This window comes from Macrobrachium rosenbergii, chromosome 36, assembly GCF_040412425.1.
Source record: "Macrobrachium rosenbergii isolate ZJJX-2024 chromosome 36, ASM4041242v1, whole genome shotgun sequence".
Lineage (NCBI taxonomy): Eukaryota > Metazoa > Arthropoda > Malacostraca > Decapoda > Palaemonidae > Macrobrachium > Macrobrachium rosenbergii.
In genome coordinates this window covers 8,403,640-8,416,612 of record NC_089776.1, presented here as the reverse complement: position 1 = coordinate 8,416,612, position 12,973 = coordinate 8,403,640, and the positions used below count along the sequence as shown (strand labels likewise).

Sequence of the window (12,973 nt, the reverse complement as noted above, 5' to 3'; positions counted from 1 at the left end):
ATTATTATTATTATTATTATTATTATTATTATTATTATTATTATTATTATTATTATTATTCAGAACACGAACCCTATTCATATGGAACAAGCCCACCAAATGGGCCATTGACTTGAAATCATGCTCCAAAGAATATTATTATTATTATTATTATTATTATTATTATTATTATTATTATTATTATTCAGGACATGAACCCTATTCACATGGAACAATCCCACCAAAGGGGCCATTGACTTGAAATCAAGCTTCCAAAGAATATTATGGTGTTCATTTGAAAGAAATTAACGAAGGGAAGGGGAAATAAAGAAAGAAGCGATCAATTATTGATAAAGAAAAAGTTCATTGACAAATTAATTAATAATTAGATAAAAACAATTATTAGCAAATCATTAAAATACAAGAAGAATTGTTTTAGGGTAGTTATGCGTTGAGTCTTTGCGTGAACTTATGAAGCACGCATGTATGAATGAATATTTGTATGTATTTTCTTCGAAAGTGAGTTTTTAATGTCAGTTATAATCAAACTATCTCGACTTAACACTGATATTTTGTAGTTATTTTTTATATATTATTTTTTTATACCCAGAGTTCTTCCTAAAGGAGAGAGCTATGGGAAACTGTTCATGTACTTAAAACCAGATGGTTTATTATTTGTTCAGTTATAGTGTTCTGTAAAAGAAAACTATTGTGCCGGCTTTGTCTGTCCGTCTGCACTTTATTCTGTCCGCACTTTTTTTCTGTCCGCACTTCATTCTGTCCGCACTTTTTCTGTCAACCTCAGACCTTAAAAACTACTGAGGCTAGAGGGTTGCAAATTGGTTATTGATCATCCACTCTCCAATGATCAAACATACCAAATTGCAGCCCTCTAGCCTCCTCAGTAGTTTTGATTTTATTCAAGGTTAAAGTTAGCCATAATCGTGCATGTGGCAACGATATAGGCCAGGCCACCACCGGGCCGTGGTTAAAGTTTCATGGACCGCGGCTCATACAGCATTATACCGAGACCACCGAAAGATAGATCTATTTTCGGTGGCCTTGGTTATACGCTGTAGCAGCTGTACGGAAAACTCGATTGCGCCGAACAAACTTGTTTTTGTTTTCCTAAATGTCAGTGTCATCATTATTATTATTTAAGCCTGTTATGAATCATATAATGACAATTCCCCGTAGAGGGGTACTGCCGTCAGTGCATTTCACGTGGTGCACTGTAGGCATTGCTTAAGGTTCTTTGCAGTGTCCCTTCGGCCCACCAAAGCTGCAACCCCTTTCAATCCTTTTACTCTACCGCCATGCATATTCTCATTCTTCCATCTTACTTTCCACCTCCTCTAACAGCTGTTTCATAGTGCAACTGCCTCGAGGTTTCCTCCTGTCACGCCTTTCAAAGCGTTTACTGTCAATTTCCGTTTCAGCGCTGCATGACCTCATCATAGTACCCTGGGCTTGACCTTTAACCTAAATTTTATATATTCTAAACAATGGCAATTCCGTAGTAAACACCGCAGCAATAAGGGCGATTTTCTCGCGAAGGAACGCGTGGGAGAGGGTCTTGAGCGCGCCCAGTGGATTGGGCGCGCTTAATCACTACAGTTTCTGGGAACCGAGGCTTAACACTGAGTAGCTTTCTAATCGGCATTGTATCCTGATGTCGTCATATCCTTGGTTTGAAATGCTGTCAGCCGAAATTTCTCTTTATCAAAGAAGTTACAACTCGTACCCGAGGCCTGATTTGTTAAGTATACAATTTGATATATCCTAGTTCTGGGTCGTCCAAGTTGTTTAGTTGAGGGGCACTCTCGAAAATACAAGTCTTGCGGGCCACCTGTTTGTATGTATGTATGTATGTATGTATATATATTTATGTATATATATATATATATATGTGTATATTATATTTTTTTCACTAGTGCATATGTATAGATATATTTTATATATAAATACATACATTATATACTTTTGTGTATATATAAATAAATAAATAAAATATATATATATATATATATATATATATATATATATATATATATATATATATATATATATATATATATATATATATATAAATAAATAACTTTGTTTTTTTGATTCTTGATTCACACTTAGAGAGTTTCCTTTTTATCGTCAGAGAACAAAGGATTTTTCAGTTATCATTGCTGGGCGTCCTGTGGGATATCCGCATCTGTTTATAGATAAGTACATCTAGATTATATATATATATATATATATATATATATATATATAATATATAATATATACATCGAATTCACATTACCTTTAGAGTACCTGACGCCCGATGGGATGAATAAAATGAAAAGTGCATCTGCCCCCAGCCAGGACTCTAACCTGTGCCTTTCATTCAGATACAGTGATAGGCAGGCGAATTAGTTCTTTCAGCTATGAATGAAATTTTTACTTATTTGATTATTGGAATATAAATCTGTATATAATGTGTATATATATATACATAAACATGTATATGTATAAATTGTTTAGTGTTATTAATGTACGAATTTTTTTACACTTACAGATCTTCTTAAAAACAAATAACTCAATAAAACTGCACAGATGGATAAAAAACAAATCATTTTATTTGATTTATTTTATGCAGATGAGTCGATTGCGTCATCAGGCAGTTTTTGACAGTTGCTGATCTTGACAGTTTTCTCTCTCTCTCTCTCTCTCTCTCTCTCTCTCTCTCTCTCTCTCTCTCTATATATATATATATATATATATATATATATATATATATATATATATATATATATATATATATATATATATATATATATATATATATTTGAGAGAGAGAGAGAACACGAGGTTCTAAACTCCCTTTACCCCACCCTGATTTACTTGCTTGCTTGCTTGCTTGCGTATGCTGGGCGCCTGCATTTGTTCGTTAGCTCGCGTGGCCAGAGCGTCTGGAAGGGGAAGGAGTTTGGTCAGAGGGGAAATTCTATAGAGAAGATGTAAAACTGAGGAGGGGAGAGATTCACAAATGAATTCGGACGGAACGTTGCTGCTTGCAAGCGGGAAACGCGGAGCGAGCAAAAGTCGCCCCCTCGCCCAATTCTACAGTAAAGTACAGAATGCGAGATGTGATTTCAGGCGAAATCAGAAATGGCTTTTGTAATGTTTCTTGCGGAATTAGAAATGCCTCTTACAAAATTTCGGGTAAGATTAGAAATGGATTTTATAAAATTTCAGGCGAAGTTTGAAATGTCTTTACAAAATTCTGGCAGAATTTGAAATATCATTCACAAAATTTCAGGCGAAGTCAGAAAATACCTTTTACAAAATTTCAGGCGAAATCAGAAAACATTTCGGATAAGATTAGAAATGGATTTTATAAAATTTCAGGCGAAGTTTGAAATATCTTTCACTGAATTCAGGCAGAGTTTGAAATATCATTCACAAAATTTCAGGTGAAGTCAAAAATACCTTTACAAAAATTCAGGCGAAATCAAAAACTTTTCACAAAATTTCAGGCGAAATCAAAAACTTTTCACAAAATTTCAGGCGAAATCAGGAATGCCTTTCACAAAATTTCAGGAGCAGATTTTGAATTGAGATTAAGTTACCCGATGTCACAACAGCAGTGGAAATTCCGGGGATAGAATCGGCATCCAATAAATAATAAGCATATTTAAAAATGTATGATTTGCATTTTTTTTTACATTGAAAAGGACCCTTCATACATTTACGATTTAACCCTTGTAATTTATAAATACCCTCTTCACGGTTTGCAGCACTTATTTTAGTTTTCTGTATAAGATGACTATTGTGCCGGCTTTGTCTGTCCGTCCGCACTTTTTTCTGTCCGCAATTTTTTTGTCCGCCCTCAGAGCGTAAAAACTAGAGGGCTGTAAATTGGTATGTTGATCATCCACCCTCCAATCTTCAAACAAACCAAGTTGCAGTCCTCTAGCCTCAGTAGTTTTTATTTTATTTAAGATTAAAGTTAGCCATAATCGTGCGTGTGGCAACGATAAAGGCCAGGCCACCACCGGGCCGTGGTTAAAGTTTCATGGGACCCGGCTATACAGCATTATACCGAGACCACTGAAAGATAAACCTGTTTTTGGTGGCTCTCATTATACTATGTACAGAAAACGCGATTGCGCCGAAAAAACTTCAGCGCATTTTTTACTTGGTATTTATACATTTTTCTTATTGTTAACAGTAAATAGGCTCTACATGAACTCTTTTTATAGGAAGATGTAATGATCTCAGTGAATAACGGAGCTGAGATGCGTTCTGTATCTCAGATTTATTTCTTTTTCTCTATGAATATTTCATCTCTCTCTCTCTCTCTCTCTCTCTCTCTCTCTCTCTCTCTCTCTCTCTCTCTCTCTCTCTCTCTCTTTGGTTTTTACGTGTATTAAAGTTATCAAACTTATCTGAAAGGCGACGTAAGTTTGGTATACAAATGAAATATTTCTGGTAATTTTAGGATATACATTAATCTTTTGTGGGTTTTTATGTGAAATGATCTGTGTGATTTCTGAAATGTCCGTAGGGATCTCTCTCTCTCTCTCTCTCTCTCTCTCTCTCTCTCTCTCTCTCTCTCTCTCTCTCTCTCTCTCTCTCTCTCTCAATAATCATCATGAAATGCTAGCTGTAAAGATAACACGCATGAAAGATTGCTTAACTCTCGAGGTTATTTTTTTACTTACCAGGTTAATTTTTTTGTTATCTCAGTTCTTTAAATATTTCATATACCGTTTTAGTTTTAGTTTTCTGTAAAAGAAAACTATTGTGCCGGCTTTGTCTTTCCGTCCGCACTTTTTCTGTCCTCCCTCAGATCTTAAAAACTCCTGAGGCTAGGGGGCTGCAAATTGGTATGTTGATCATCCACCCCCCAGTCAACAAACATTCCAAATTGCAGCCCTCTAGCGTCAGGAGTTTTGAATTAATTTAAGGTTAAATGTATCCATAATCGTGCTTCTGGGAACGATAAAGGCCAGGCCACCACCGGGGACATGGTTAAAGTTTCATGTGCCGCGGCTCATACAGCATTACACCGAGACCACCGAAAGATAGATCTATTTTCGGTGATTATACGATGTACAGAAAACTCGATTGTGCCGAAGAAACTACGGCGCATATTTTACATGTTTTTTGTGTATCTGATTATTTATCTTCATATTGTGTGGTTTAATCATGTATTTTGTCTGTGTTCAGATCTTCTGTAGGTAAGAGGTTCGAGCACTACCAACTAATTCATTGTCCAATGTCTGTTTGGTAGTTAATGTTTTGGTGAAATTTCCGTTAGGTGAAATGTCCGTTAGGTGAAGTGTCCTTTAGGTGAAATGTCCGTTAGAGAAATGTCTGTTAGGTGAAGTGTCCTTTAGGTGAAATGTCCGTTAGAGAAATGTACCGTTAGGTGAAGTGTCCTTTAGGTAAAATGTCCGTTAGGTGAAATGTCCGTTAGATGAAACGTCCGTTAGGGAAACGTCCTTTTGGTGAAATGTCCTTTAGGTGAAATGTCCGTTAGGTGAATATATATATATATATATATATATATATATATATATATATATATATATATATATATATATATATATATATATATATATATATACTCTATATATATATATATATATATATTATATATCGATATATATATATATATATATGTATATATATATATATATATATATTATATATATATATATATATATATATATATATATATATATATATATATATATATATATATATATATATATATATGAGACAGGCAGTTTAGCGACGCCAAAGCATTCCAAAGCCTAAACTATTAGGTGTAATACAACGTTTTAGCGAAACCACGGCTGCAGGACGATACAAAATAATCAGCTATGAAAAGTCGAAATGAATACCGGTCGGCTCGACATTATTCGTGCGGAGATGAATATATACATGAATATTCACCATCAACCCACATGTTATAAGTGGACGCAACCTATACGAAATGCTTTGTTGGTCATAAAATTCACATCGATGCGGGATTATCCAGGACTGGGATATTTATTCGAGTTCCAGAGTGCATTTACTCTCTCTCTCTCTCTCTCTCTTTCTCTCTCTCTCTCTCTCTCTCTCTCTCTCTCTCTCTCTCACTCGCCGAGATATTTCTAAATGTTGCTATTCATTTGAGGTATTCAAAACTGAACTATAATTCTCTCTCTCTCTCTCTCTCTCTCTCTCTCTCTCTCTCTCTCTCTCTCTCCGATGAGGCGACTGGTGATACAAGTAACCGTAGACGTTAATGAGTGTTGTTGTCTGGGGAAATACGAGGAATTGACGCCACTCGGTGATGAGGTTCTCGTTTGTGCCTACATGGTTGGTTGTTTTGGGAAATCAATTTTTATTCTATTTTTTTCCTTTTTTTTATTCTGAGTTTCTTTTTGCAATTTATGTTGCATTATGGATGTACCCAAAAGAGACTTAGGAAATCAAAATGGTTTTGAGGTCATAATGGCTACTAAGACTTCGTGTTTGTCTATGTACGTATGTATGCCTGTGTTTGTTTGTGTGTGTGTATGTATTGCAATGTATTTTTATATGTATAATAACACATACACACTTGCATACATATAAACATATATATATATATATATATTTGTGTGTGTGTTTGTGTAACAGAGTAAGCGCAAAACTTACTCCATGCCCAGCGCTGCATGAATGGTGGTCGTTAGACTTAATGATCGGAAACATTTTCCACACCCAATTCCTCTCTCTTTGAAAGTCCATCTGTCGTTTTCCGTTCTTTACATTTTTTTATCGTTTCTCTGCGTCTCCTCTTCACCCTCTTTCCCGTTTTATTCTTCTCCTTGCGTCTGTTCCTTGTAGTAATTTTTTTGAAGCTGCTTTTTTTTTTTTTTTTTTTTTGATGAATCGTCTACCTAACTTCCCCGAATAATTTTATCCCCATCACCGAAAAAGAAAAAACTTCCTGGGGAGCTCAGGAAGTTTAGGTGACGTCCATAACATAACTTCAGGCTAAGATGTGGCTTTTTTTTTTTTTTTTTTTGCATTGCATGCGAAGGCGAAGCAGAAAAGTTGAGACACATTGGGAAGGAAAAACGTAAAATACCTTTTATTATTTCTGAAGGTTACATGGTTCGGATGGAAGGACTGGACTCTCTCTCTCTCTCTCTCTCTCTCTCTCTCTCTCTCTCTCTCTCTCTCTCTCTCTCCATGTATGTTTGTCCATGTTCTAACTCTCACACTTAGTCTCAGTGCTAGAAAGTCTCTCTCTCTCTCTCTCTCTCTCTCTCTCTCTCTCTCTCTCTCTCTCTCTCTCTCTCTCTCTCTTCATATGTTTGTCTATGTCCTAACAGCCAAACTTGGTTGTAGTGTTTTGGAAGAATTGGAGGTACTCTCTCTCTCTCTCTCTCTCTCTCTCTCTCTCTCTCTCTCTCTCTCTCTCTCTCTCCATATCTTTGCCTATGTCGTCGCCTGAAGGGAAAAAGCAATGTTGGAAATGTGTTCTAACAGCCAAACTTGGTTGCAGTCCTAGGGAAATATTCAAGGAACTCTCTCTCTCTCTCTCTCTCTCTCTCTCTCTCTCTCTCTCTCTCTCTCTCTCTCTCTCTCTCTCCATATCTTTGCATATGTCGTCGCCTGAAGGGAAAAAAGAAACTTAGGAATTGTGTTCAAACAGCGAAACTAAACTCGTCCTCTCCTCCTCGACGCAATGACGAAAAGTCGAGCGACAACTGCAAAGCCTTTTTGAACTTTCCCTCGACCGCTTTCCCTCGACCGCTTTCATAGACCATTAAAAGGTGAAAAGACCAAACCGCCACGTCGATTTGAGACTGAAACGAGGGCGTCCCTGTCGCGACATCTTTATTTCACTGGCGCGAGGGAGGGAGGAAGTTTGCTTTATCAGAGCTCCGGGTTTATTTGTGTGTGTGTTTGTGTGTTTATTTTTAGAGGTCCCCCTTATTCCATTGGCCAGTATTTTGATCTTTTGATACTGAGGTAAAAATAAAGTTAGAGTGACAGAAAAATGATTTACACTAAGTTTTCTTCAAAAGAAATGAAGTGTGACCACATCTTATGATCAGAATCATTTTGAAAAAATTGCTTTTAAGAATGAAAAAGATGCAGACTCATTCAGGAATTCAGGAATAAATTTAAAACGTAGTTATGATAACAAAAAAAAACTTCTATGTCACACAAGGAAAGTCATTCGAAACATTTTAATAGTTGTCTTGATGTCATTGCTGTTTTTTTTCTGGTATAAGTACGTTTTAAATTTACTCCTGAATTCCTGCAAGAGTTTAATAAATCTTTTTCGTTCTTCCGGGCAATCTTTTTTTTTTTAAATAACTATGATCATCTTGTCACATTTCATTTCTCTTCTTTTGATGATAATGTAGAGTGAAAATCGTTTTGAAAAAGAGGTGTAATGTGGAATAAAACATAAAAAAAAAAATCCTGTGTTAAAATCCAATCCTTTCTCCCCCACTTCATTCTGCTATCTTCCATTACAAGGAATGCACCAATGGGAACGCGAAGCTTAACAGAATTCAAAGCTAAAATGAAAGAGAGAATTTCCACTTCTGTAATATAAAATGCGGGGAAGATTTCTTAACTCCCGCTGACATTAGAGTCCACAATTTTTCCGTTAGACCTTTCAGCTTCCCCTTCCATTTGGTGCTAACTCTGCATGAAGCAAGGTATCTAATAACCATCCCCAACCCCTCCCCTCCCCTCCCCCCCAAACCCCACTAGAGACCTCTTAAGTTACCTGAGTTATAGTTCTGAAAGTACCACTTCTAATGGAACAGTTTGCTGACTCGGAAGGAGGGTCTGGAATAGCCCCGTGAAATATGAAGAGGTGTTACAGAGGGTATTTTATTCCCTTAGTGATGGTGGTAGGGATTTAAATGTGTTTTTATGCATGTTATGGGTATGTGTATATGTATGAATAAATAGATACGTATATTTATTTTTGTATATGTGTGTGTGTGTTGAACGATTGGTCTTCTTAAATGTTTCTCTATCCCCCTCTCTCTCTCTCTCTCTCTCTCTCTCTCTCTCTCTCTCTCTCTCTCTCTCTCCCCATGTATATATATATGTATATATTTAGTGTGTGCTCATACATGTCATACATACACGCACATACACATATATATATGTATGTACGGTATGTATTTGTATATATATAAATATTCATTTATAGGCATCTTTCAATCTTTCTGCCATCTTGCTAACCACCCTCTCCTAACAATTGTTCCATAGTGCAACTGCTTTGAGGTTTTCCTCCTGTTACACCTCTCAAACCTTTCCACTCTCAATTCCCCTTTCAGCGCTGAATGACCTCGTAGGTCCCAGCGCTTGGCCTTTGGCCTAAACGCTATATAGTCCATCAACAACAAGTAAAATCACTCTTATACACTTTCTCCCTTTAACTAAATAATCCTTCCTGTTGCCTAATTATGCGACTGTCTAGTTGCTGTCACGAAAAATCCACTGGGGGCCGAGGAGATTATGTAGATTTATGTTGAGTGAATTCCAGGTTAGTTCCCAGGTATGAGATCTAATTAGTAATAGGAAACAGTTGAAGTGGTCATGTGTATGTATATATATATAAATATATATATATATATATATATATATATATATATATATATATATATATATATATAATTATATATATATATATATATATATATAATATATATATATATATATATATATATATATATATATATATATAGAGAGAGAGAGAGAGAGAGAGAGAGAGAGAGAGAGAGAGAGAGAGAGATTTATATGCGTGTAATTTTTTTTTTTTTTTTTGAGATAGACCCGCACTAACACAGGCAGTCACACACAAATTCACACACACACACACATACACACTTTGGACGAGATGGACGCACAGTGCTGCTATGTAAAAGAGACTCTCTCTCTCTCTCTCTCTCTCTCTCTCTCTCTCTCTCTCTCTCTCTCAATATATATATATATATATATATATATATATATATATATATATATATATATATATTGAGAGAGAGAGAGAAGAGAGAGAGAGAGAGAGAGAGAGAGAGAGAGAGAGCGTGCTTTTTACACAGCAGCACTTTGCATCCATCTAGCCCAAAGGAAAATCAACGGTGTTTTACATTTTCCATGCACTCTGCCTCTCGACTTTTTTTCCCGGAGGGGCACGAGGATGAAGTTATAACTCGGAAACTGCGAGAAACTTCGCGAAGTTTTATGCTCATGCAAACAACAACGTGAAGGAGGGAACCCGGATGTGTTTGGGAAGTTTATGGGCCTTTGGACTGTCGCGCAATTGGAGCTTCTTCAGAAGTTCAAGCGAAGATGCAATGCATTACTCCCCTGATATAATTCTCCTTGTATTTTGATAATTAACTTACGTTTTCATTCATTTATTTTTTTATATGTTTGTTTATTTGTTTATTTATCTGTTTTTTGTTTCTAATTATTGTTCTCCTCTTTCTGTGTTTTCCATTACCTTCTGTTACTTCTTTCGAATGAACACTTTAATATTCTTTGGAATTTGAATTTCAAGTCAGTGGCCCCTTTGGTGGGCTTGTTCCATATGAATAGGGTTCATCTTCTGAATAATAATAATAATAATAATAATAATAATAATAATAATAATAATAATAATAATAATAATAATAATAATAATAATAATAATAATAATAATAATAATAATAATAATAATAATAATAATAATAATCTTTGGAAGTTTGCATTTATAGTCAATGGCACCTGTGGTGGGCTTGTTCCATATGAATAGTGTTCATCTTCTGAATAATAATAATAATAATAATAACAATAATAATAATAGTAATAATAATAATAACGTTTTGTGAGAAAGAGTTAAGATACGTACTCTGTATATCCTTACATAAATGCATCCTACTATGTGTATCCTAATGTTTCATTTTTCTTTGCATATCACAAAATATGTCGATTTGCATTTTACTTGTCCTTATATATTTGTTAATGAATTAGTTGTCATTAGAAAAGTAAAAATTTTTTTATGAAATAATTTCTGCATGAATTCATATATTTTTTAATGGGCCTGTTTCCAAAAAAAGATATGAATATATGGTTTAATGAAACGTTTTAATAGGACAAAATCGGTATGGGATATTAATGAATCATTTTCCGTGGGAAATATATTTGATATATATTACATGTGGTATGCCTGAAATTTGACGTTAGTTTTTTATGCAGTAGAAGTTAATTTTGAATAGGGCATTAAAAGCAATTTGATATATTAGTCTGGATGAAATAACAAGTTTAAAAATGCGCCGAAGTTTCTTCGGCGCAATCGAGTTTTCTGTACAGCGTATAATCAAGGCCACCGAAAATGGATCTATCGGTGGTCTCGCTATCCGGTGGTGGCCTGGTCTATATCGTTGCCAGACGCACGATCAAGGCTAACTTTAACCTTAAGTAAAATAAAAACCACTGAGGCTAGAGGGCTGCAATTTCGTATGTTTGATGATTGGAGGGTGGATGATCAACATACCAATTTGCAGCCCTCTAGCTTCGGTAGCTTTTAAGATCTGAGGGCGGTCTGCATAATTATGGTGACCCCGGGCTGGACGACGGTAAGACTGAACGTGGAGATCAGGTAGAAGAATCATCTCTCGAAAAGTGTGTTGATATTCTTTCAGCCTCTCTCTCTCTCTCTCTCTCTCTCTCTCTCTCTCTCGATGTTTATGTCGAAGAGTATGTTATTTCTTTTAGGTAGGGTATTTAACATTGAAGAAATCTCTCTCTCTCTCTCTCTCTCTCTCTCTCTCTCTCTCTCTCTCTCTCTCTCTCTCTCTGTTTTATGTTTCCAAGATTTGAGTTCTGAAAAGAAATAAAAAACGGAAATAAGGATAACCAGTAGAGAGAGAGAGAGAGAGAGAGAGAGAGAGAGAGAGAGAGAGAGAGAGAGAGAGAACGCTCCTTACATAATCAGATCTCATACAGGGACAGTGTGAAAATTCATCACCCACTAAGTCAAATAAATAAATAGACTGAATTACAACGGTACCTTATTCTAATTCATGATATTAATTCATTGGAAACCCGTGAGGCATTTTGCAAATTAGCTTCCGGTCGTATTTTCACAGAGATTCAGGGGGCAATATTATATCTCCCGATAGTAAGTCGAATACATATTAATCCGTATGTTTAACTGTCCTTTTTTTATTGCAGAATTACTCGTGTGATACGGAATATATCTTACCTAGATTATATATAGAGTTAATCTGTCATATCACATTGCCCTCATAATTATTATTATTATTATTATTATTATTATTATTATTATTATTATTATTATTATTATTATTGGAGAAACACAGCCACAGTTGCGTGTGGTTAAATTTATCCATGATCGTGCGTCTGGCACCGCTATAGGTGCCGGCAACACATGCCACCACCGGGCCGTGGCTGAAAGTTTAATGGACCGCGGCTGGGAGTTTCATGGGGCGTGGCTGAGAGTTTCATACAGCATTATATACGCTGTAGACAGAAAACTCGATTGCACCGACATCTTTTACTGGTTTTAAACTGCCCACCAAAAAAAAAAAAAAATGGAAATAGATAAGAAACAAAAGATAAACGAGGAAGCGATTAACTACAACATTGGTCAGTGAACAGAACGAATCAGGAATAAGAGAGAGTGATTGATATCAACGAAAGTTCACGATAAATATCCAGTTCGTTATTTGGGTCACAAAGAAATTCAGGACACAGATATGGCCCCAGTGAAACAAACCTATATTTTGAGAGATTAGACGTTTTTCTTATGAAAGAATTTTATCGTGGGTTTTTTTTTTTTTTTGTCTCATATAACAAAATGTTTGATATTTGGTATTGTGAATCTGTTGTTTGAGAGATGAAGGTCTTTGTTTGTGTCACTGAGAGTAGTGGTGCAGTCAGTGGACCTCACGTGGTACACTGTAGGCATAGGCATTACTCGAGTTTCATTGTAGCT

General features: G+C 35.6%; 1 long non-coding RNA gene across 1 annotated transcript in view; it reads left to right on the top strand.

Annotated features, from left to right (window-relative positions):
* Nucleotides 1-12,973, top strand: part of LOC136856465 (uncharacterized) — a 280,922-nt gene that overhangs the window by 158,102 nt on the left and 109,847 nt on the right. The gene's annotated exons all lie outside the window — the stretch shown is intronic.